Below are 21481 nucleotides of genomic sequence, written 5' to 3'. Positions count from 1 at the left end.
AAATCATTTTTTCTGCACTCCCAAACAAGTTCAGGATAGCGAAATCATTCCATCCTAGTTGTGGCACACATGAGTCAAAAATCAGGAGACTCACACACATTTCTAGGTGACGTGATCACTTAGTCATCTACTCACAAGCAGATTAAGAGAAAGAAAAAAAAGCAAGACTTCAAAAACAAATCACCAACAGAGGCTAGAAAACCAGTTTCAGCAAAGCAAATCAACCTTTATTCTCAGGGCTAGCTACTTTCTTGTTCTTAATAAAGAACTGCTCTTCCATGCCACACTTCCCAAAGGCCCAGATGACCACTCCATGTTGTCCCAGACATAATTCAATAGTGCAGTGTCTTGCTGACCCAACCTCTTACAAATGAATACCGACCTTCTATTGATAATAGCTACCCTTATATTTCCTTGAAGATAAACCAAAAACAGCACTAAAGGAATTTAGAAAATATTTATGCATGCAATCTTTTAAGTCCAGAGCTTGAATGGTTTTATCTGCTTACTGAAAAGACTAAACATTCTGGAATGTATTTTTGGTGGTTACATGAATGGCAACTTACTTGCTGCAAATATGCCAAGTGTATATTGCAAGGGCTATACATATTGCTTACTGGTTCAACATGCATTTCTTTCCAGAATGCCAAGAAATGTTGCTCTAGCTTCTGTTGGTGCTCTATTAATGCAGATGCAAGGCTAACAGCAGTCCTCTCCTTTCAAGTCACTTTGATTACGTTAACCTGCATCAGTAGATATGGCACCCCGTGAGTGGTACAAAATGCAGTAGTGTACTGGGAGTGCCTTTAAAGCCACATTTGAACACATTATGAAATATATGCCTCCTTTTCCTAATGAAAATGGAGCCACATTTTCCTGTTCTTTCAGCCAGATGGAATTATGATTGGTGTGTGCTTGCCTTTTACATTACTATTTGATTCCATAATAAGAACCACATGAGACAATTTTATTTTATTGGTTCTTCAGTTGCCAACATGGCTTTTGTACAACTAATAAAATAAATAAAAATATTTCTCCTGTGGTTTTTCGTATAAAATACATTTGTTTATGAAGGATAAGCACATACCAATCAAAACCTGATCTGGCATAAGCAATATTGTCGTGCTTTTTCTCATTAAATAGGAAGCAAAGGAGTATTTATTAGTTTCCTAATAGCACAGTTGGCTCAGACTGGCATATACCTATGTATTAGATACTGAAGGCATTTGTTTAGAGAGCAATAGGTTAGGCTGGTGTCTTGGCAAAAGTTTCAAAACCTAGTTACTAATGAAAATATATTTCCTGGGAGGGCACATAATGAAGGAAGTAAAAAGAATAAAAAGCTGCATAGCTTCTTGGTGTCCATGGTAACTGAGCCATGATCTTCTTCAGAGGGAGCTCCTGAAAAAGCACTGCTGGCATTGCATCTTCTGTACTGCAACCAAGGAAGCCTAAAATGAACCACAACAGCATGTCTAAAGTTAGTGGCCTGCCATTCATAGAGCACAGGCCAAGATTTTGAGAATGAACTGAAAGGTCACCTTTTAAGTACACTTGAATGTAACTCATACTGCCCTAAAAATCTGTGATTAGTCATCAGCTTACAGAAGTTCTTATTATTTAGAATATTCAAAAACAATTCATCAATATCCCTTTCCATATACAAATGCTTAACAGAGCAATGGCTTAGGAATAAATTTGCAATAGAAATGGATTTTCTTCTTAAATATCTTTCTGAGCAAAGAACAATAGAGGACCACTTTACCTCTGATAAGTCATCACACTTCCATTGACTGATGTTGGTCCTCCAAGAAGTCCATGAAATCTGTCAGAGGTCTTGTTCTTTCATTGTTTTGTTTTCAGTATCCACAGGCCTTGAAAGATGAAGATAGGGTTATAGGCAGTCAGAAGCATGTTGAAGCCTTACTACAGAAAGTAAGGTGAACATCTGAGAAATGGCTCTTACCCTAAAATGATGCTTTCTTGCAAAGAAGAGGCTACACTACATAAGAATTGAATTATACTACATAAGACTTGAGTTTAATTAAACAGTTGCAAGAAATACTTTACAAAACTAACTTTGTCAGTCATTTTTTTTAAAAAAAGAAAACCTGTCCATGTTGTTTTAATAATTTGGTAAAAAAATTCCGTTTGCTTAAACTCTTCCATTTCCCGGTTTGATCACTTTCCATTATTCTATCCTGAGAAATATAGAAAGAAAAAATGAAAGCATCCTCTTACCTGGACTTTATAAAACCTAGACATCATATAAAAATAAACATCTGTCTTCAATGGAGAAGAAAAACAAGAATATGAAATCTTTAAAGAAGCTAAAAATATATTTTTATTATCATTTAGATTTACAATTGTTAAGATATGAAATATATAAAAATAAGCAATTCAAAGGAAACACAGTTTGTCGAGGTGATAGATTGTTGTTTTGGTTTGATTATTTTGTATATATGAACATGTATACATATATATGCATATATTTTTATTTATTTATTAGAATAAAGCAAAAGGTAGAAAGGCAGAGGTTGTTTGGGAAAAGTACCCCAAAAGAAAACAGTTATTTCCAATATATTTTAAGATTGAAGAGAAAGTATTGATTTGAATCATTTTCCCACTGGTTCATGAAAAAAACAACTCATAAAATGAGTTTGATGGGCACAAAAAATTAACTTTGACCTTTCTTTGGCTTCAGAGGATCCAGGTCAACTTGGAGAGACTGGAAGTGTTATGACACAGGAGAGGCCAAGGGGACACAGCCCCACACTCAGAAAACTGCTCTCTCTCACACAGCCAGCCAGCAACAGCCTTTCACAGTGATGTTGCTTCTCTTTCTATGTCAGGGTTAAGGTCATTTTTAGGGCACAGCGAGGAAATGTAGAGGCCTGGGCTGTCTGCACCACATCTGTGCTGTGAGAAACAGGGGGTTTCAATTTCCAGCCTCTGAATATCACACAACCTAACCTTTACCTGCCTGCGCTCACCCTAGTACACAACAAGCATAAAAATAAAATTAGACATTTCAGAGTATGGACTAGCAAGGTCAAAGGTAGACATTCCTGAAACACATTAGGACCTTCAGAAAAAGGTAACCGATACAGGCAGAGCCTTATTAGTCAGCTATGATCATACAATCTCCTGTTTAGTTATTTTACAGGGTAAGAAAGGGTTGGGAGGTGGGTGTGTAGAAACTATATTTCAGTTACTGTTTTGGTACATATGGAGGCAGAAATCTCAAGTTATTTATAAGTATACCGGTTACTGAGGGTTGTATTTGCAAATATAACCAGTTTCTTATCATCTAGAGCTTATTCTTATATTTACTTCATTAATCACCAATCACACTTCTGGAATATAGAAGAGAAGCAGTGAAATTGACATTGGAAGGGACATAAACAGAGGAAGCATTTTACTGTGTGGTTCTGGAGCTAGTGAACTCTTAGAGAATAGGAACCCAATAATCTTACTCATAAGTATAAAAACATCATTAATAAAAGCTAGTATTGACTTAACACTTTTCCTAAGCTGTGAGCTGCCTTTTGCGCTTTCCATGTGGTACTTTGTCAATCCTCATAACATATCTGTGAGCTACTATAATTATTGGCATTTCAATATGATGAGAAAATTGAGACCGTTTCTTCATATTTAATATAGTTTTTCTATATTGACCCACAAAGTAGCTGAATATTCCCAATGTGTTTATGGCATTCAAAAACAGCAAGTGCTATTGCCCATTTACAATGAAGGAAACATGTCACTAGTGGTGCTTGTGATGCCCTTGGGTTTCTCTGAGATTGTGCAGATGTAAGTTCTTGATTTACTAAGCCATGCTAACTGAGAAATCTTTTAACTGAAAATAATAATAAAGAAGGGAAAAATAACCTTTAGAAATACGACATAAATTGGTGCAGAAATTGGTGCAGAACCAGGCTATGGGTAGGACAAGAGACAATTATCAGTGAGGTATGGTTTAAGGGGCAGTGGAAGTTTGCTTACACCAGACATTTACCTCCAGTTCAGGCTTTGCAATTAGACAAAGCTAGAATCAAACACTAATTTTATTATAGCTATTGTGACTCTCTTTGAGCAGAAGTTTCTTAATTCGTCCAAAAGTTGCCGTGAGAATGAAGCTAGGCAATGAATGTCAATACTTTGAATGTGACAAGTCTTCCAATACATTTTGTTTCCTTTGTTCTCATTTTCTAACTTGTCTTCCTTCCTGTGATTTAAAGTGAGGGTTTAAAATGAGGAATTTTCATATAATGAGTGATACAAACATATGAAAGTATTAGAACCTGCCCTTGGAAGAACCACTATCTAATGTTATACTTTGTGACCTAGAAAAGGCTGTCAGCTCTTAAACATTTTCCAATCGTTTAGATATTTATTCAGGCTAACAAAAATAACAAACTCAGGAATCTATACAAATAATTTGCTTGTCCAAAAATGGCACTACATTTTACATTGTATTAGGAAAGAGAAATTGCAATACCATAATATTGGTCAATGTTATTTATTATCTCTTGGTCTTTTCCTGTTTCTCACCAGGTTCCTATAAAGTTCCTGATAGTTGAAGAAAGTCAGGAGATCTTAGAAACTGACTTTCATTTATAACCTGCTGATTCACCTAGATCAGGTTACTGGGAAGAAATCCAAGTCAGACCTCCTGACCTACTCGAAACAGCATGAAGTATGCCCTGCCACTAAATCCTGATTCCTGTGTACCTCACCCTGTCACTAAATATGATTTAGAGAAACCTTTAGAAATCAGGTAAAAGGATTTAGTGCTTTACATGTAGGTTACAGCTGCTGGACTAGCTTTTATAGTAATGTAAGTAAGTAATTTATTAAATGGCTCGGTCATTAGATATACCAGGCCTTTAAAACATTCTTGTGAGGGAGGCTACTCTGGGGAGTGAGAAGATTAGCATTTCTCAGCAGCAAGTATTTTTGACAAGATTAATGAGGCACAGGGCAGAGGGATCTGTTTCCCCCTTTGTGTCTGCTCTCCTGGTTTCCTTGCCCTTTATTTGGTTGTCTTTTCCTCTGTGGCACCTGCTGTCACCGACATGGATGAGATGCCAAAACAGCATTCCTTTACTTCAACACTCTTCACACCTTCTTCTTCCCCCTTCTTTCTCCCCAGGAGTTATTCCTTTCTCCTCTTCTGGGATTGGCAAGGACATTATTTTAGTTTTCTATAAGAAATGCCTGATAGGCATTTTCACATGAGAAGAAATAAAATTAGGAACAAGATCAGAAACAGTTCTCAGTGATTCCTTTTATAAAAGGAAACCAGTTATATAGGAGATCATTTTAAAAGTACATATCTGTTCTAATACATCTTGTGTGTTCTTTCAGACCCATCACCATCTCTATGGTACCAATTTTGCCTGTTAACAGGATATAATTTGCTTCATATACTGATCATTTGATAGAAGGTATATGTTCTCATTTTTTTTTCTCATGTTCTCAGGAACAAAAGCAGGACAGACACTGCCCTGCTTTTGTAAGCTTACTTTCCTTCAAAAAGAATTATATCATGCAGACTAATAACAAGTGTACTTTCCTTTAACAAAGTCTCCAACTTCACTTCTGTTTGTTCCTCTTCCAGCTCAATTTCCCCTTGTTGTCTTCCAATAAGTTGCCATCCTTCTTACCCACAAAAGTCTCCTAAGTATGTCTTTTGGTTTGACAAAACACATTTTTTACATCTTATAAAAGCTAATATAGCAGAATTTCCCATTTGTATTTTTAGCATCTGCCAACAAATGTTTGTGATGATCCCAAGCCCGAGTTATTTTTAGGTCTAAAGTAATGGCAGAGGTATTTAAAAGCTTAACAGATGGTAATATCTGTGGCTACCCAATGGGCATCCCTGGGTTGGATGAGGGCCTGGGAGTCTGGAAAGTTGGGAGATCAGCAAAAGGTACACAAAATACCAGATTTCAGGAATTAATGAAGATGCTTCATGTTTATTCCTGTAATTTTCTAATTTTGTAATTTTAAGTTTAAATTCTGGTACTTACTCTATCATTCTTGATTTGGCCATATGACTTAAAATAAGCAATTATGTATAAATGAGAACCATGAATTCCAAGAAATAAGTCATTTGAATTGCAGTAATCGTCCAAAGGAGCCCCAGTTTAATTTCTTATTTATTGGGCTCAGCTATGAACCTCAGTAGAGCATCTGCACATGAGGTCATTCTGGGGGTGTTCAATGAGTGCTTGGCTAAAACAAACATGGGATTTCAAAATGTTCAAAAAGAAGATTGCTCATATGGTTATATACTCTAGGATAGAAAAAACATTAGCAGGAAATAAAAATGACATTTTCTCACTTTCAATTATGAATAAGGCCAAGATGTAAAAAATGGGAAGGATTTAAAAGTCACAGTTTTGTGGGTACAATGTAGATTTTAAAAAGCCAGTACTAAAATGAAGTTTTGTAGCTAAATTGTGTATCTTCTCAGAATTTATTTCTTCATCTGTAAATTGTGAAAAATAGTAATAATCATTTTATAAGCCTATTGTAAAGATTGAATAAAATAACGTATCTAAAGCTCTTGAAACAACGATTAATAATTGTTAAATAATTAACTATTGTAATGCACTTAAAAAGCACTGATAACTCTCTTAGGGAATATTTTATATTAATAAAAATAAGAAACACAGGGAGGGTAAACGGTCACTGACAAATGGAAGAGTGGGAGTGGAATCGTGTTGGTAAGGATAAAGCCTGTGATGAGCTAAGAATCTGAAGAATGAAAGTACTTTAAAGTTATCTGGGGTGCAAGAATCAAGAAAAGAGAGAAACAGACCAGTTGATTGGCATAGGAGGGTCTGGTGTTCAAGAATATTGTGAGATCACCCAAATCCTTAATTTTTATGTCACTCTCTCTCCCCTGTAAAATAAGGTTATTCTTAAACTAGAAAAGGAAAAATAAACATTTTAAAAAGGAAATGTAAATTCAAGACAGGTTAGAAGATTGGAAAAAAAGCCCCTAGTTGATTATGTAAATAAAATGTCTGGGTCCACTGAAGCTTCATATTGAAAATTTTAAAATACTATATGTGTGCCCCGTTCTCCTAACACAACTTGCTTTACACACAGCAATGTCTTACACACGTATTTTGATTTACCTGAAATGCCTTTCCTTAATTTTTCATGTGAGAAAATGCTATTGTTTAGACATGGATTTCCCAGCTTCCCTTGGCAGATCTAATCACTCCAGGCCACCTCCAGCTTATGCAAGCCTCCTTTTCACATTTGTTAGAATGTATTGCAGTGATAAGATTGTATGTCTCTCAGTCTCCCTGTCCCAGTTGTGACTTCTCAAGACTACAGACTGTAGATCATTTTTGTATTCTGAGATTCTTCCACAGAGTGTGGCCCATGGTTACATTCAATTAATGTTAATTTGACTGAATTTAATTTAAAGGAGAGATGGTTGCAGGAGGTTAGAAGTCTTGACATGGAAAGAATTTAGGGAATAAGCGAAATAATAACTACATTCAGTAATTGACAGGTATTACATGAAAGAAAAAGTAACTTCAGAGGATAGAACTATGAATAGTGGATCAAAGTTAAAAAGGAAATAGCTTTTGGCCCAGTGTGAGGCTAGACTTCCTTTCAGAGTTGCTCAAAATTGGAAAGGGCTGTCTTGTATGATAGTGACATTTCTGCTAGACTGTATGATTAAGTAGAAACTGAGTAATCTACTGGAGACATAGTGCAGCTAGTTCTTGCAGAAGATTAAGATTCGATTTGAAAATCTGTAAGTTTCCTTAAAACTCTAAGATTCTATGATTATCAATTAATGTATTGGTTTAGAGATTCAGATATTGCGGTAAACTTATTCATTCACAGAATCCAAGTTTATCTCAGCTACCATCTTTCCCAGGTAACAATCTCTTCTACAAGTTTGAGAAATTTGTTTTTCACTGCAGGCCCTGCTTTTATTAATATTTCCCTCCCAATAACATTTCCCACACCACAGGTATATTCTATGGAGACTCAAAAAGTTGGCACCTCTGAAACCTTATTGTGAAGTTTCTCCTGCTTTGCTTTGTAGTCCTAGCTTAGCTGGAAAAAAAAAGCAATATGTTTAGAAGACTATTAGTATAAACCTGAATAATCAGAAAGGGGCTCAGCTCTGTAGAAAACAATAATAATAATTAAAGTTTACTTCTTTAGTGTCTGGAATTCCAACTGGGACAAGCTCAAAGCTTTGGTTTATCATCACAAAAGAGCCACAGAGCCCTCAAGAGCCCTTTCTCAGTTTCCAAAGAAAATCTACCAAGGCAGAAACTCTTTCTTCAAGTTTTTTTTTTTAATTAAAAACAAATAAAGGCAAACACAAACACATTCCAATACAGAAGCATATCTGAAGAGCCACAAATCCACAAGGTTTCAAGCCTCTGGCCAGTCCAATCCACTAGTGTAAAATGCTAGACATAATTTCAGCCAGCATGAGGCTCTCTTCTACATTACGACTTACCTTTATTTATGTCCTCAAAGTTTGTATTATATTTTTCTCTCTCTCTAAAATTTTACAGTTTATGTAGCTTCTCATTTGATTTTTAAGTTCACATGCAAATTCTATCTTCAGCTCTAAACTAATAGCACATATGTTTTGTTTATCTGTATGGCAGCAAGACAATTTCATGATCTGCCCACAGCTTACAAACCGATCAGTGGGGTCTGTCTCCATGGTTCCATGACTAATGAACATCTGGAATTGTCAGTTGTACCTCTGTGAGGTTGAGCCATGACTTGAACTAAAGATACAATGTGAGCAGTCGTTTGAACTTCCCTGCCACTTGCTAGGGAAATAAGCAAGAAGGGTAAGGATAATCTGTAGTATTAAGAAAATTTTCCTTTCTATTAGCTTATCTATTCCATCGTCTGATGTAATGCTATTATCAATTTTATGCATCTAGTAATATAAGACATTACAGTAGTTAATTGATATATATGTGTATATTATATTCCAAGATATCTTCTGTGGGTATTTAAAAACCTTTCAGAATAAGGTTTAAAGTAAATATAGTAATATAACATCATTAATTAATTTTCTTTTCCAAGGCATTATGTATGTCTTTAAAAGAAGTATTGTCAGAATGCACTAGCCCAAGTCAATTAAGAATATTCATATGCTTCCACCTTAGGAGGCAGTGTTACAGAGTTAATACTCATAATAATAATATCTGACATATATGTAAAGATTTATTGTATATGCTCTATTATGTACCCTTATAAGATACTAACCTATCTACTTTACATGGGAGGTAAGTACTATTTTTATCCCCATTTTACACATAAAGTCACTAAGGTCTTGATAAATTAAGTAATTTGCCTAAGGATAATTGACAAGAACCGGAGGCTAGCTCTTTAGGTACTATTTCCATTTCCAAAACTTCCTAAATGATGAGAGCAATGATTCCGCTTGAGCTGTGCACGGACTTCTATCAATGGCTGGGCTTAAGGTATATTTGTCAAGCTGATGATACAGGCCTGATGGAAATATATTTGTACCCTCTGGGAAAAAATTCATATTCCATCTATTCCTCTAGTTCAGACACACTGGCAGGCAGTACTGGTGAGTGGTTTTACCAAAGTCTTTAAACACGAGGTACTGAATAAGTTCCCTGGAAAGGATTTCCCCTTGGGGAGAGCAGGCTAAGCCTGGTGAACTTGACACAGTTACTCATTTCAACCACAGTAGGAGAGTAAACATGTGAGTCTACCACAGAGGCTGTATTTGAACCCAAATGAAAGACATGAGCCTGAAATAAGGCTGCTTTGGGCCATCTTGGAAAGAAACAAGAAGAAGAGAGGGCAGTTTTCCCAACTTGACATTGGTGGATGCCAATGAGGGGCCAGCAGGAAACTGCAGCATCTGTGAGAACAGACAGGAGCAGCCCTCTCATGGTAGTGGGAGTGGAACCTGGACAATAATTCTCAGGCTTGGTGTGCAGCACCAAAGATTCAATGGGGATGGCATCGTTAAATACATCCCAGGGCCTCCAAGAAATACTTGAGGGGTGGGGCTTTGATAGGATGTGAAGGTTCTGCTCAATTAGGTCAGAGGAAAGTTGGGAATCCTGTCTAAAAGGAGTTCAGGAAACACACTGGATAGTAATTGTTCAGGAATGGCCATGGGAAGACTTTGGAGTTTAACTTTTAATAAATTAAAGCAAATTTAAGAAAATCTGGAACAAAAAATGGAGTATGCAAATGATCTCAAAATAAAGGATGTTCCTTTAAAGTAGAAATTTGGCTTGTGAAAAACTCACTCCTTACATTTTCATTTCACTGGAGGTTGGAGAACATCTCATCACAGGCTGCACAGGTCTGCAGAGAGGTATTTGGAAACAACAATATGATGGCAGCTCTGTTGGATCATCTGGTCCACTACTTCTAAGGTTCAAGACTCATTATTTCCAATGCCAAGGGGTTAACAGACCTTGAGAGAATGACCCATGTTAGCTTTAATACACATAAAACTGTGGCTGATATCAAAATGCCAACTTATTCTTTCAAAATAAGAAATACGTAGAAGAATTGGAATATCCATGTTGGCAGGAATCTTATATTTTCTCCCTGTAGCTCAACTACTTGGAAGTGTATCAATCACATTGCTTTCCGCCATAAGATTTTTTCCCTAATATTTATGAAAAGCTTACAATTTATAAAAATTCTTGGTTCTTTACTTTGTATTAACACTTTTAGTTTATATGACAAACATAAGGAAAATGAGGCACAACAATATTAAATTCCCCACATTCATGCACTGAGGATTTGGCAAAGCCAGGATTCACAATAAGACAGTTGGTTCTTGAGCCCATGCTCTTAACTCAATACTATACTGCCTTAAACTGAGATAGTTCAAACCTAAGTCTTAATTCATGTTTTATGCTTTAGCATAGAGGTAGAGCAAGTCCAGAGCTAATTAATTCAGGGGATGATAGTGTCATCAAGGCCACAGGTTCTTTCTCTCTCTTCTCTCTCTCTCTCTGTCTCTCTCTGCCTGATACTCAGCTAGCTCCCCTTGTGGGGTCATTGCAGAACTTTGAAGTATCATACAGAAGACAAAGCCTTTAAGAAGTAGAAGGCATGCTTTCATTTGCACCAAATGAAGGGATGAGGAATCTTTCCTGAGATCCACCAGCCAACTGCCTTTATATCTCACAGGTTAGAACTGTTTCTGGCCTAGACAAGTTGCTGGCACAGAAAATGGGAATCATTGATCAGTGTAGACAAATAAGGATTCACCCCTGCTTGGAGGCTGCTTCCAGCCTCTAAGAAGCCTATGATCACAAGAAAGAGAATAGATGCCTGAGTAAATCTGGGGTACTCTTAGGAATGTAATCAAACAAAAATAACTAAACCAGGAAGCTAAATAGTAATCAGACATAGTTTTACTGAATTTCCAGAAGCAACTTTTGTTACAGGGATAAGAAAGGTTTAATGGCAGTATAACATTCTTGCACACCTTTATTAGACACACTTGCTTGGTGAGCATGGATATAAGCAAGCAGAATTAGACAAATCTATTGTTTAATGGCTTCACAATAAGGGTGGTATTGGCAGTGTGATCTAAAACCCACTGATTACAACTTCCCATATTTATTTGCACTCTAGCAATATCTCTGTCATTAGAAATTGAAATATTCCAGGTTGGACGAACAATTTCCCTTTCCTTGGATTATCTTTGGTTAGATGTTGCCAACAGATACATTTGACACTCACCTCTTCTCTGTGTGTCTAGGAGTGACAAATTCCTCTTTCTGAGAGTCTCAGTCTTTGACAAGATACATGAGCATTTTCAAATGGGTTACCAGGAACTCATTTCAGCTGACACACCTCACCTATATTCACCTGATTTTATAGTTTAACTCAGACGCATTTCTAAAAATTTAATTCCAAACTCTTGGAGATCTTTTAATTAAATCTCAAAGTTTTATAGTAGTAGACAATAAGGAACTATTGTAGGCACTTACAGGAATTATTATAGTTATGATTATGGCAGACACAATTTGATAAGATGAGTGAGAAAAGAGACAGAAAAGTCAGGTAGAAGTCTCTTATAAATCAGGCTATAATCTGATGAGAGGTGTCATGGTTAGTACTGAGTGTCAACTTGATTGGATTGAAGGATGCCAAGTATTGTTCCTGGGTGTGTCTGTGAGGGTGTTGCCAAAGGAGATTAACATTTTAGTCAGTGGACTGGGGAAGGCAGACCCACTCTCAATCAGGATAGGCACAATCTAATTGGCTGCCAGCATGGCTAGAATAAAAGCTGGCAGAAGAACATGGAAAGACTAGACTGGTTTAGTCTTCTGGCCTACATCTTTGTTCTGTGCTGGGTGCTTCCTGCCCTCAAACATCGAACTCCAAGTTCTTTAGCTTTGGGACTCGGACTGGCTTCCTTGCTCCTCAGCTTGCAGATGGCCTATTTTGGGACCTCACCTTGTGGTCATGTGAATCAATGCTCCTTTAATGGCAGTATAACATTTTGTACACCTTTATTAGACACACTTGCTTGGTGAGCATGGATATGAGCAAGCAGAATTAGACAAATCTATTGTTTAATGGCTTCACAGTAAGGATGTACACACAATAAGGTGTAAAAGATAAATTTACAGTAAAGATAAATAGTCACTGGTGCTCTTTTGTTAGGACCCGAAATACCAAAAAAGAAAATAGGCAAGCAAATATGTACCTTCCAAGTACCGAAGTTAGTATAAAACTGACTAATAATATATATGGATATGATGACTTCCTGAAAGCTCTGTAATATCAGGCATCCTCTAAGCCTGTAGGAGTATTACCCTAGGCTTCTTGAATGAATATACATATTTTAGGACAATCAGCAATATCCAGGTCTAAGTGAGGCCTGCAGAGAACAGAAAACATTTCTTCTTTGCTAAACCAAACTATAGATTCCAGAATATTGCTTCCCATTTAATGGTTACAAAGTTCAAAAGTTAAACTGTAAAAATGAAAATTCACTACTTATTTCAGAGTTATCATAACAGCTGGATGTTACAACAGAACCAAAGAACAATGTTGAATGCTTGCATAACCCAAACACTGGCAAGGAATCATTCTAAATATGATATCCTAGTTTCTATTTCTTTTACGATGAAGCTTAATTTGCTTTCTAATTTGTCACAGTTTTTTAAGATCCTTCAGTAGGGAGGAGAGGTTCTATTCTGATGTCCTTTGTATCAAATGCCTAGTGATCTGGCCCACTGTATGAAAATTAAAGAAATGCTGACAGTCATGAGAAAATTTTATTTCTTTTAAAATATATTTTTCTCTCATATGAAAGTTCTGAAGCTATAAGATAAAAAAATAAAAAGTAATAACTAGCATTTATTGACCACCTACATTATACCAGATTATATAAAATCTCAAACTCTCACAACTGTAACATTACGAGGTAGAATTAACATCCTCTTACAGTGTGCCAGGTATGATGCTTGCCCCAATTCACTCAGCTATTCAAGGACAGAGTCAGATCTGTCTAATTCCAAATCCCATGTCCTTTCTACTCTAGCATGTTAAACTAAAATGCTATCTTTTAAAAGATATAAAGTGACACAATAGACTGAGTAGATTAACAAAAGACATACTACTTAAAAAGATGATATTCTCACAAAATCACATGCAAACAATGTCTCATATCTCGTACATTTATTTTACTTTTCTGCTAGCCAACACTACAATCCTTCGGATCAGGAGATTTGGCTGCACTACAGTGTATACACTGAAAGTCAAGCAACACCAAGGCACCATTAAGGTCATTATTCTTGTGGATTTCTTTTCCTCCCACAGGGACAGGCATATCAATTTTTCTATATGTTTTGAAGAGCTTAGCCACATGATTTTAATTATTTCTCCCAGGTGGCTCTTAGAACTTGCATGGTGGCCCTATATGTTATCCAACCAAGGACAGGTCCCAATGAGGCCTGATGAATGAGTGGGAGACCAAAATCAGAGATTTGAAATTGTCTTCCCTGAGGAGCAATAGTTTTACCTAATATTGCTTGGGGATCATAGGGAATCTGAATATTGGAAAACAATGTAACTTAAGGTTTTGAGCTAGACCACAGTTTGAGATCATCTAGTATTTTTAGCTATTTTTACAAATGTTCTGGTTTGGGTAAAACCTAAATTATGTTTTTCTAGGTATCTTTCCCTTCAATTTTTAAATATTTATATATTTTAATGGAAATTTAATCCTCTTGATATTAATTTATTTACGGTTAACTCATCAAAGTGTATTCAAAAACCTATTTCCCAGTTGGCTTTACAAGAATTTTTACCAACTGTAGAATGAGTACAAATACACAAACACACACACACACACACACACACACACACACACACGTTCTCTTGCCAGGAAACAAAAGGAAAATACAACACACCAAAAAGTTCAGGTTAGGTTCAAATCTCAAAAGCCACAGGATCCAGTGAATTCTAAACTTGGGTGATGGTTTCTTTCATCCAGGAATCTGTCCCACATGTCACTGAGTGGTGCAACCGCATCAACCACAAGTTTAACCTAGTTCTCTTGTACTTTTTAATGGACTTCATCCCCCAAATTTTCAAAATGTAGACTGAACTGAACTTTTCTAAAATATTGCAATTAAAAGGCATTTTTCACCTGACTATTGGTATGGAAGACAATGTCAATCATCTTTCCCTTGGTAAAGAAATCTCTCTTTCTTCCTTTTCACTTCCAGGTGATAGACTATGCAGTGAGTGATGCCATGGAATGACATTCTCTTATTTTTTCTAATATATCTTCCTGTCAGTATACATCAAGAATCTTTAATCATTATATATAATTCATCAAATATCTATATAGCCCTTTCTATTAGTGAAGTGCTTATTTTAACAAAAATATATCCATATATTTGTTGAATATATATGTTGCATATATATATATATGTTGAATATATATATATATATATAGAGAGAGAGAGAGAGAGAGAGAGTTAACTATGCCCTAGTCTTCTGTCAGGCAAGTTAATTCACTGAATAATGTAAAAGTGATAATAAAAAATATAATAAGAAAGAGTTGAATATTTATGATATTCATAATGCTGTATCCCTATCCATAACCACAACAGACATTCTTAATCAATCTGATACATTTCCTGTGGACCTCATGCATGACTATTGAATTTTTTTTCAACTGAGTGTTCCAGAAAGTTTCCATCAAACTACTAGAGATGGTATTGTATATATAACCTATATTATATCTTTGTACCATATGAAATTATTCTACCTGAGTGATATTCAACTCTTGTGTGTATTGTTGGAGTGCAGTAGTAAGATGCATATGAGATTATTTGTACTCCCTGTACTTCACCACCTCATGCCTCTGCAATCCTTCTTAGTGCATGTTTCCTTAAGGTTGTTGTTGTCGATGCCTACCAGTGTTTTGTTTGGCTGTTTCTATTTCTCTTTCTTAAACTAGGAGAAGCAGAAACAAAACAATAACCTACTCAATAAAGTGAAAGTTTAAGTCTGTCATATTTCCTGAAATAATGAAAATCATAGATGAATATGGTGTATTGAAAAGACTAAGGCATAAGGAGGCAGGAGACAAGGATCACTTACCCCTAATTCTTCTCCTGATACCAGCTGTTTGACTTTGGTTTAACTACTCATTCATTTATACATCTATTCTGAAGCAATCATTATGTCCCAGGCACTCTTCAAAGGTTATGGTTGACTCATCTGAAAAATGAGGAGAATACACTTCTTTTCAGCTTCAGATGTAGACAGGACTAGGACCATTATGGTAGTTTTGATTATTGGTCTTTTGGGTTTGGTGAGGAATGAATGTTTTGCATTGGTATAGACCCAGTAAGTAGGTAATTAGTATCCATTTTGCTCCTAGGCATATTTTCTAGAAATTACCCAAGAAAGCATTTTGACCACTATAACATCAAGTTCCTACTTTTTCTTCTTTCTTCTTTCAAGTACCTCTTCTCCCATTTGGACTCATTTTTCTTCTCTTGCCATAATTTTGACCACATTTTGGAAACATTATGTCATCTCCAATTTTTTCTCATTTTTCCTCGCCTCTAATTTCTAAATTATTCATCGTCTTTATTCTTTGAATTATCAAATTCTATCAGCTAGTTAGGTTTGTATTGGATTATATTATACCTTTCAGGCTGCCAATTATCTGAAGAAAGCAAACAAAATATTATATATGGCCCACAAGGCAAAATGCCAATAAATTAATAGCTACAAAAATAAAAATACCCTATAACCTCTTGTCAAACACAATATTAAATATTAGTTACAGAAATTCTATGATTAATAAAATTAATGAAATTACATTTTATAATATCTGAGATAGAAAAAGTGGTTAAGTGCTTTCTTAAATAAGAAAAAAATTTTTAAAAATTAGTGAAATAAAATAGAAAAGTAACAGAAACTGTAGACTTAAAAAGGTTGAAGGAGAAAAATAGGGTAAATTGAAAAACAGTAACTAGTGAATTAGACTAAAAAATAGGTCATCTCCTCAGTCTTCTTCATTTCTGCTCATTATACTTCTTCGTGGTGCAAAAATTTCAAAGGGCCATAACTTGCTATATATAGTTTTCAAGATGGGAAACAATAGATATACAAAAGGATTAAAACTTTGAAATATACATAATCATTTTTTACTCTCTTAATTTTATAATTTAACTCATCTCTGCTCATCTCTGTTAGTTGTCTATTAAATGTTTTCAGTGACAAAAAATACTGATTTTCTCCAATATATACTGCTTAGTTCTTATCTTTATTTACCACATATGCCAAAGAAATAAAGACCATACAAAACAACAACACTCTCTTCCCATCGTCTTTTTTACTGGGTCTGTTCTCATGAGCTCTTAATCTCTTCTAGCCGCCATGTTCTGTCTTTAATGGTCAGATTAGAATTCAGAACCAGCTCAGAATTCAGGATTCTGGGCAATAGCTGGAAATACACACTCCCCCAACTCCAGCAGGTTCAGTTAGAAGAGCTCACAACCTGTTGTCCGGTCAATTCTACAATTGCCCTCTATAGGAAGAGAAGTGCCTGGGTCAGAAAAAAAGAGTATTAAAAAAGCTGCATTTTGCCAGGTGCAGTGGCTCACGCCTGTAATCCCAGCACTTTGGGAGGCCGAGGTGGGCGGATCACCTGAGGTCAGGAGTTCAAGACCAGCCTGGCCAATGTGGTAAAACCCCGTCTCTACTAAAAATTAAAAAAAAAAGAAAAAAAAATTAGCCAGGCGAGGTGGCGGGCGCCTGTAATCCCAGCTACTCAGGAGGTTGAGGCAAGAGAATCGCTTGAACCTGGGAGGCCGAGGTTGTAGTGAGTTGAGATCGTGCCATTGCACTCCAGCCTGGGTGACAAAAGCAAAACTCTATCTCAAAAAAAAAACACACAAAAAAGCCTGCATTTTATATTTTGAATTAAAACAAAATATAAATCACCAGAAAGAGGATAGATAATAGAAACAGATTTTTGAAATTTAGTTATATGAGTCTACCTTTTATTTATTTCTCTTTTCTATCTACATTAATTAGAACAATTTCAATTGATGTTTATAATGTACCGCAAATTGCAAAACTAAGAAAGTATAAAAGTAATCACATATATTCCAAATTTCTAATCTTTTCTGCATATTTGTCATTTCCTATCTTGAGAACTACAAGTTATGCCCCTTTGTATTCTCAGTACCAAGATAGAAATAAAAAGAGCAAAAATGAAGCCAACTGAGAGCACTGGCAGCATAAGTTCCCAGCACATGGGTTAATACTGGAGTCCCAGAAAGGCCAAAATACAACACTCATCAATAACTAAGGCCAAAATACAATACTCATCAATAACTTCAGACCCTGAGTAGCCATGGAGAAAGAGGTGGGAGCATCTACTTCCCCCTTCGAATCTTTAAAGTGGCATTTTTATCATTTTTTTTTTAATTGACACAATGGTTGTTAGGATAAGGATTGAAAGATATTGGAAGAAGCAGTAAGGAAAGCAGGATCAACACGTTCAACAATTGATGGAAATGTCAGTGGTCAAACCAAAGAACACATAGCTGATAGACAAAGAGAAGTGGTTGTTTTGTTGCTTGCTTCCCAACCAAAACATTTTGGAATAACCTGAGGTTTTATCCTAACTATGTTAGAGTCAAGCAATTTCTGACACTAAATCTAGGTAAAGCCCATCCTATGAGTCAGAGCTTAGTTGGAAATTGGAGATTAGAACTAACGGGAAAAAAATAGAGAAGCTAATGGAAATAGGGAAAATATGTAGGAGTTATGAAAGTATTTGCAAATACAAAATCAATTATGTCAGGATATTTATTAAAGACCTATGGCCCAATAAATTCTGCTTAGTAGGCTTGAACCATCATCTGTCACTACAATATCCAAAAAGATATAATGTCAATTAACAAACCAGATTGTTGATTGACATTATTATTCAAAAATAGAAAATGGCCAGGCATGGTGGCTCAAGCCAGTAATCACAGCACTTTGGGAGGCAGAGGCAGGCAGATCACTTGAGGCCAGGAGTTCGAGACCAGCCTGGCCAACATACTGAAACCCCATCTATACTACAAATACAAAAAATTAGCCCCATGTGGTGGCACATGCCTGTAATCTCAGCTACTCAGATGGCTGAGGCACTAGAATCGCTTGAACCCAGGAGGAGGAGGCTGCAGTTAGCCATGACAGTGCCACTGCATTCCAGCCTGGACAATATGGCAAATCTCTCTATCTCAAAAAAAAAAAAAGGAAATAATTTTTCCTTAATTTTACATTTTTATTATGTACAATTAGATACAAAAGAATGTAGGGAACGTAAGAGTTATAAAGTATATTATAAAATAATCACTTGTGAACATACTCCACGTAAGACATAGAAAATTCCAATACCATTAAGCATACTAATATGCACCTTCACTATTGAATCTCCTGACTTTCCCCAAACTAGCATAACTAACCAAGATTCTGAATATATTTCTCTATTTTTGTATTTTATTGTTTTGTCACATGTATAGACTAATGAAGCCCTTGTTTTGAACTTCATAAAAATTATACATTCTATTTAGTGTTCTAGAAGTTGATTTTCATTCACATTATATGTAAAAGTTTATCCATATTATTGCGAGTAGCTGTACTCTACTTTTACTATTGTGTAATATACTAAGTGTGAATCGTTCATAATTTATTTCTCTTTTTTTATGATGAACATTGGGTTAATATCATTTTTTTCATATAAATAAAAGAACTGTGGAGATGAATGGAACTTTCTAAGAAAATCCAGAAGTCCTCCAGTTTGACCTCCCAATTGATACAAAAATTCCTTTGACAGCTTGTTACAGATGGCTTTCCAACATCTTCAAAAACACTCTATAATGATGTTCAATTTGAACCCTAGAACCGTATTTGAAAGATACTTTTAGAAAATATTTAAGTCATGTTATTTTTCCTGGTAAATTTATTGATGTAATCCAATTTTCCAAAATAAGTGAAAACACAACTGAACATTTGCCTGAATCTTCGATATTACAATAATGATGACACCATATAGATATTGTGCCAACACAGTATATCATTCAAGAAACAGCACAACTGATTCTCATTTAAAAATTGGAAGATGTTTCACAGTTCTTAAAGTTATGTTCCAAATCAATCAGCATATGAACAATACACTTGGGACCAAAAAAAGCTTTAAGCTTAACCCTTCTTAGAGAACACTACAATAAGACCATGAGAAATATCGATTTTAATAATCCTTAATTTGGAAATGACTTGATACATTTTATATTAGTCAAGAAGGCATATAAATTCCTAATGAGCAATGGCATCTGTTTATTTAATATTCTGCATGAACAGGAATTTTGGAAATACATCTGGTGCTTCCAGTGACTGTATAATAATCAATGTATCCTGACTCTAAAGAAAAGCAGAAGTGAAATTGAAAGTACAGACTACAAGGTGGAATATGATCCCTCTACTATCAACTAAAAGTCTTAGACTTGCTACCCTTCTGAAAATGGTATGTTTGGAGAGCACTGTAGAATATGTGTGATGCTCAACTGAATTCCATCTGCTTGCCCATATTTGTTAGCCTCCTTGCAGTTCAACACTAGCATGTTACTAGTTTTGGCTGGTAAAATAAGATCATTTCCAGATTGAGGAGGTAGAAATTACACCCATGATTCTCTTATATCTCTTTCCCAACTATCAAAGATGCTGCACGTTTCAGAGGGTGCTGCGCTAAAATGGTGGAGATGCTATCATCCAGGAAAACGGACTGAAACTATGCAGACTAGAGTTCAGTCTGTGTGAGCATATGATAAGGAAATGAAGTTTAAGATTAATTTGTTATAATAGCAAAATCTAGCATTCTGATTAACACTGAGCAACTGCTGGATGCAATGTTATTATATTTAATAAATTATTTTTTTCAAAATTTGTGATGTAGCCCATAATGAGAAAAATACTTGAATTTTTTGCCTTTAATTCTTTTTTTTCAAGGTGGATGTAATTCTACAGTAAATAAAGGGACTGAATTGTAATTTATGAGCTTTACTTCAACCAGCACTTACTCAGTTTGTTATATTCAGCAAAATAGATACAATTATTATTTAAGTATTATTAACTCAGTGGGGCACAAAAGACTCAGCTACATAGCCTGATGATCAAGTCAAGACAGAATAGGGGTCCTTGGGTGGAATGAGCCCTTGCAGTGCTCAGAGAAACTGAGAGACATTATTTTTCTTTGCTAGCTACCCTGGATTCTGCCCTGATGGTTCCCATCCTTTTAACCTCTGTGGCCTCCAACCTGACACCTCTGTCTGCAGCCTTCATCTCCACTTCTTCCCCAAGTCTGACTACTTGTGTCCTCCCAAAATTCATTTGCTAAAACCTAATCACCAGTGTGATGGTATCAGGAGGTAGAGTATTTGGGAGGTGATTATCATGGCTCTGCCCTCATGAATGGAACTACTGCCCTTATAATGGAGTCTCTAGAGAGCTGCCTTACCCTCTCTAGATGTAAGGATGCAGTTTAAAGGTACCATCTATGAACAAGGAAACCAGCCCTCACCAGACACCAAATCTGCCAGCACCTTGATCTTGGACTTTTCCAGCCTCCAGACTCAGAGAAATATATTTCTGTTGTTTATAAGCCACCAGCCTATGGTATTTTGTTATAGCAGCCCAAACAGACTAAGATACCCGGCTACTATGGATTTTGCCACAATCATTGTAATAAAGCCCAAAAAGAACAATGCACACCTGTTACTATATACAATTTCCTTCCTATAAAAATCTCTGGAAAGATAAAAGGAATCTGGAATAGTGTTATGGTACTCAAAAAACAGAGACCAATGTCATGTTTAAGGTTAGTAACTCAAATCAGAATACAAGTAAGTGGAAATTAGCAAGTATC

General features: G+C 35.8%; 1 long non-coding RNA gene across 1 annotated transcript; it reads right to left on the bottom strand.

Annotated features, from left to right (window-relative positions):
- Positions 1-208: 208 nt before the first annotated feature.
- Positions 209-16941, bottom strand: LOC129534452 (uncharacterized). Its single transcript, XR_010134364.1, has 4 exons — positions 16837-16941; positions 15652-15771; positions 1766-1874; positions 209-1451 (listed from the first exon to the last, which is right to left on the bottom strand). It is a non-coding gene; the product is annotated as an uncharacterized lncRNA (long non-coding RNA).
- Between the last annotated feature and the right edge of the window lie 4540 nt (positions 16942-21481).

Source organism: Gorilla gorilla, chromosome 5 (assembly GCF_029281585.2).
Source record: "Gorilla gorilla gorilla isolate KB3781 chromosome 5, NHGRI_mGorGor1-v2.1_pri, whole genome shotgun sequence".
Taxonomy (NCBI): Eukaryota; Metazoa; Chordata; class Mammalia; order Primates; family Hominidae; genus Gorilla; species Gorilla gorilla.
Note: the sequence above shows the minus strand (reverse complement) of the source record. Positions and strands in the feature narration are given on the sequence as shown.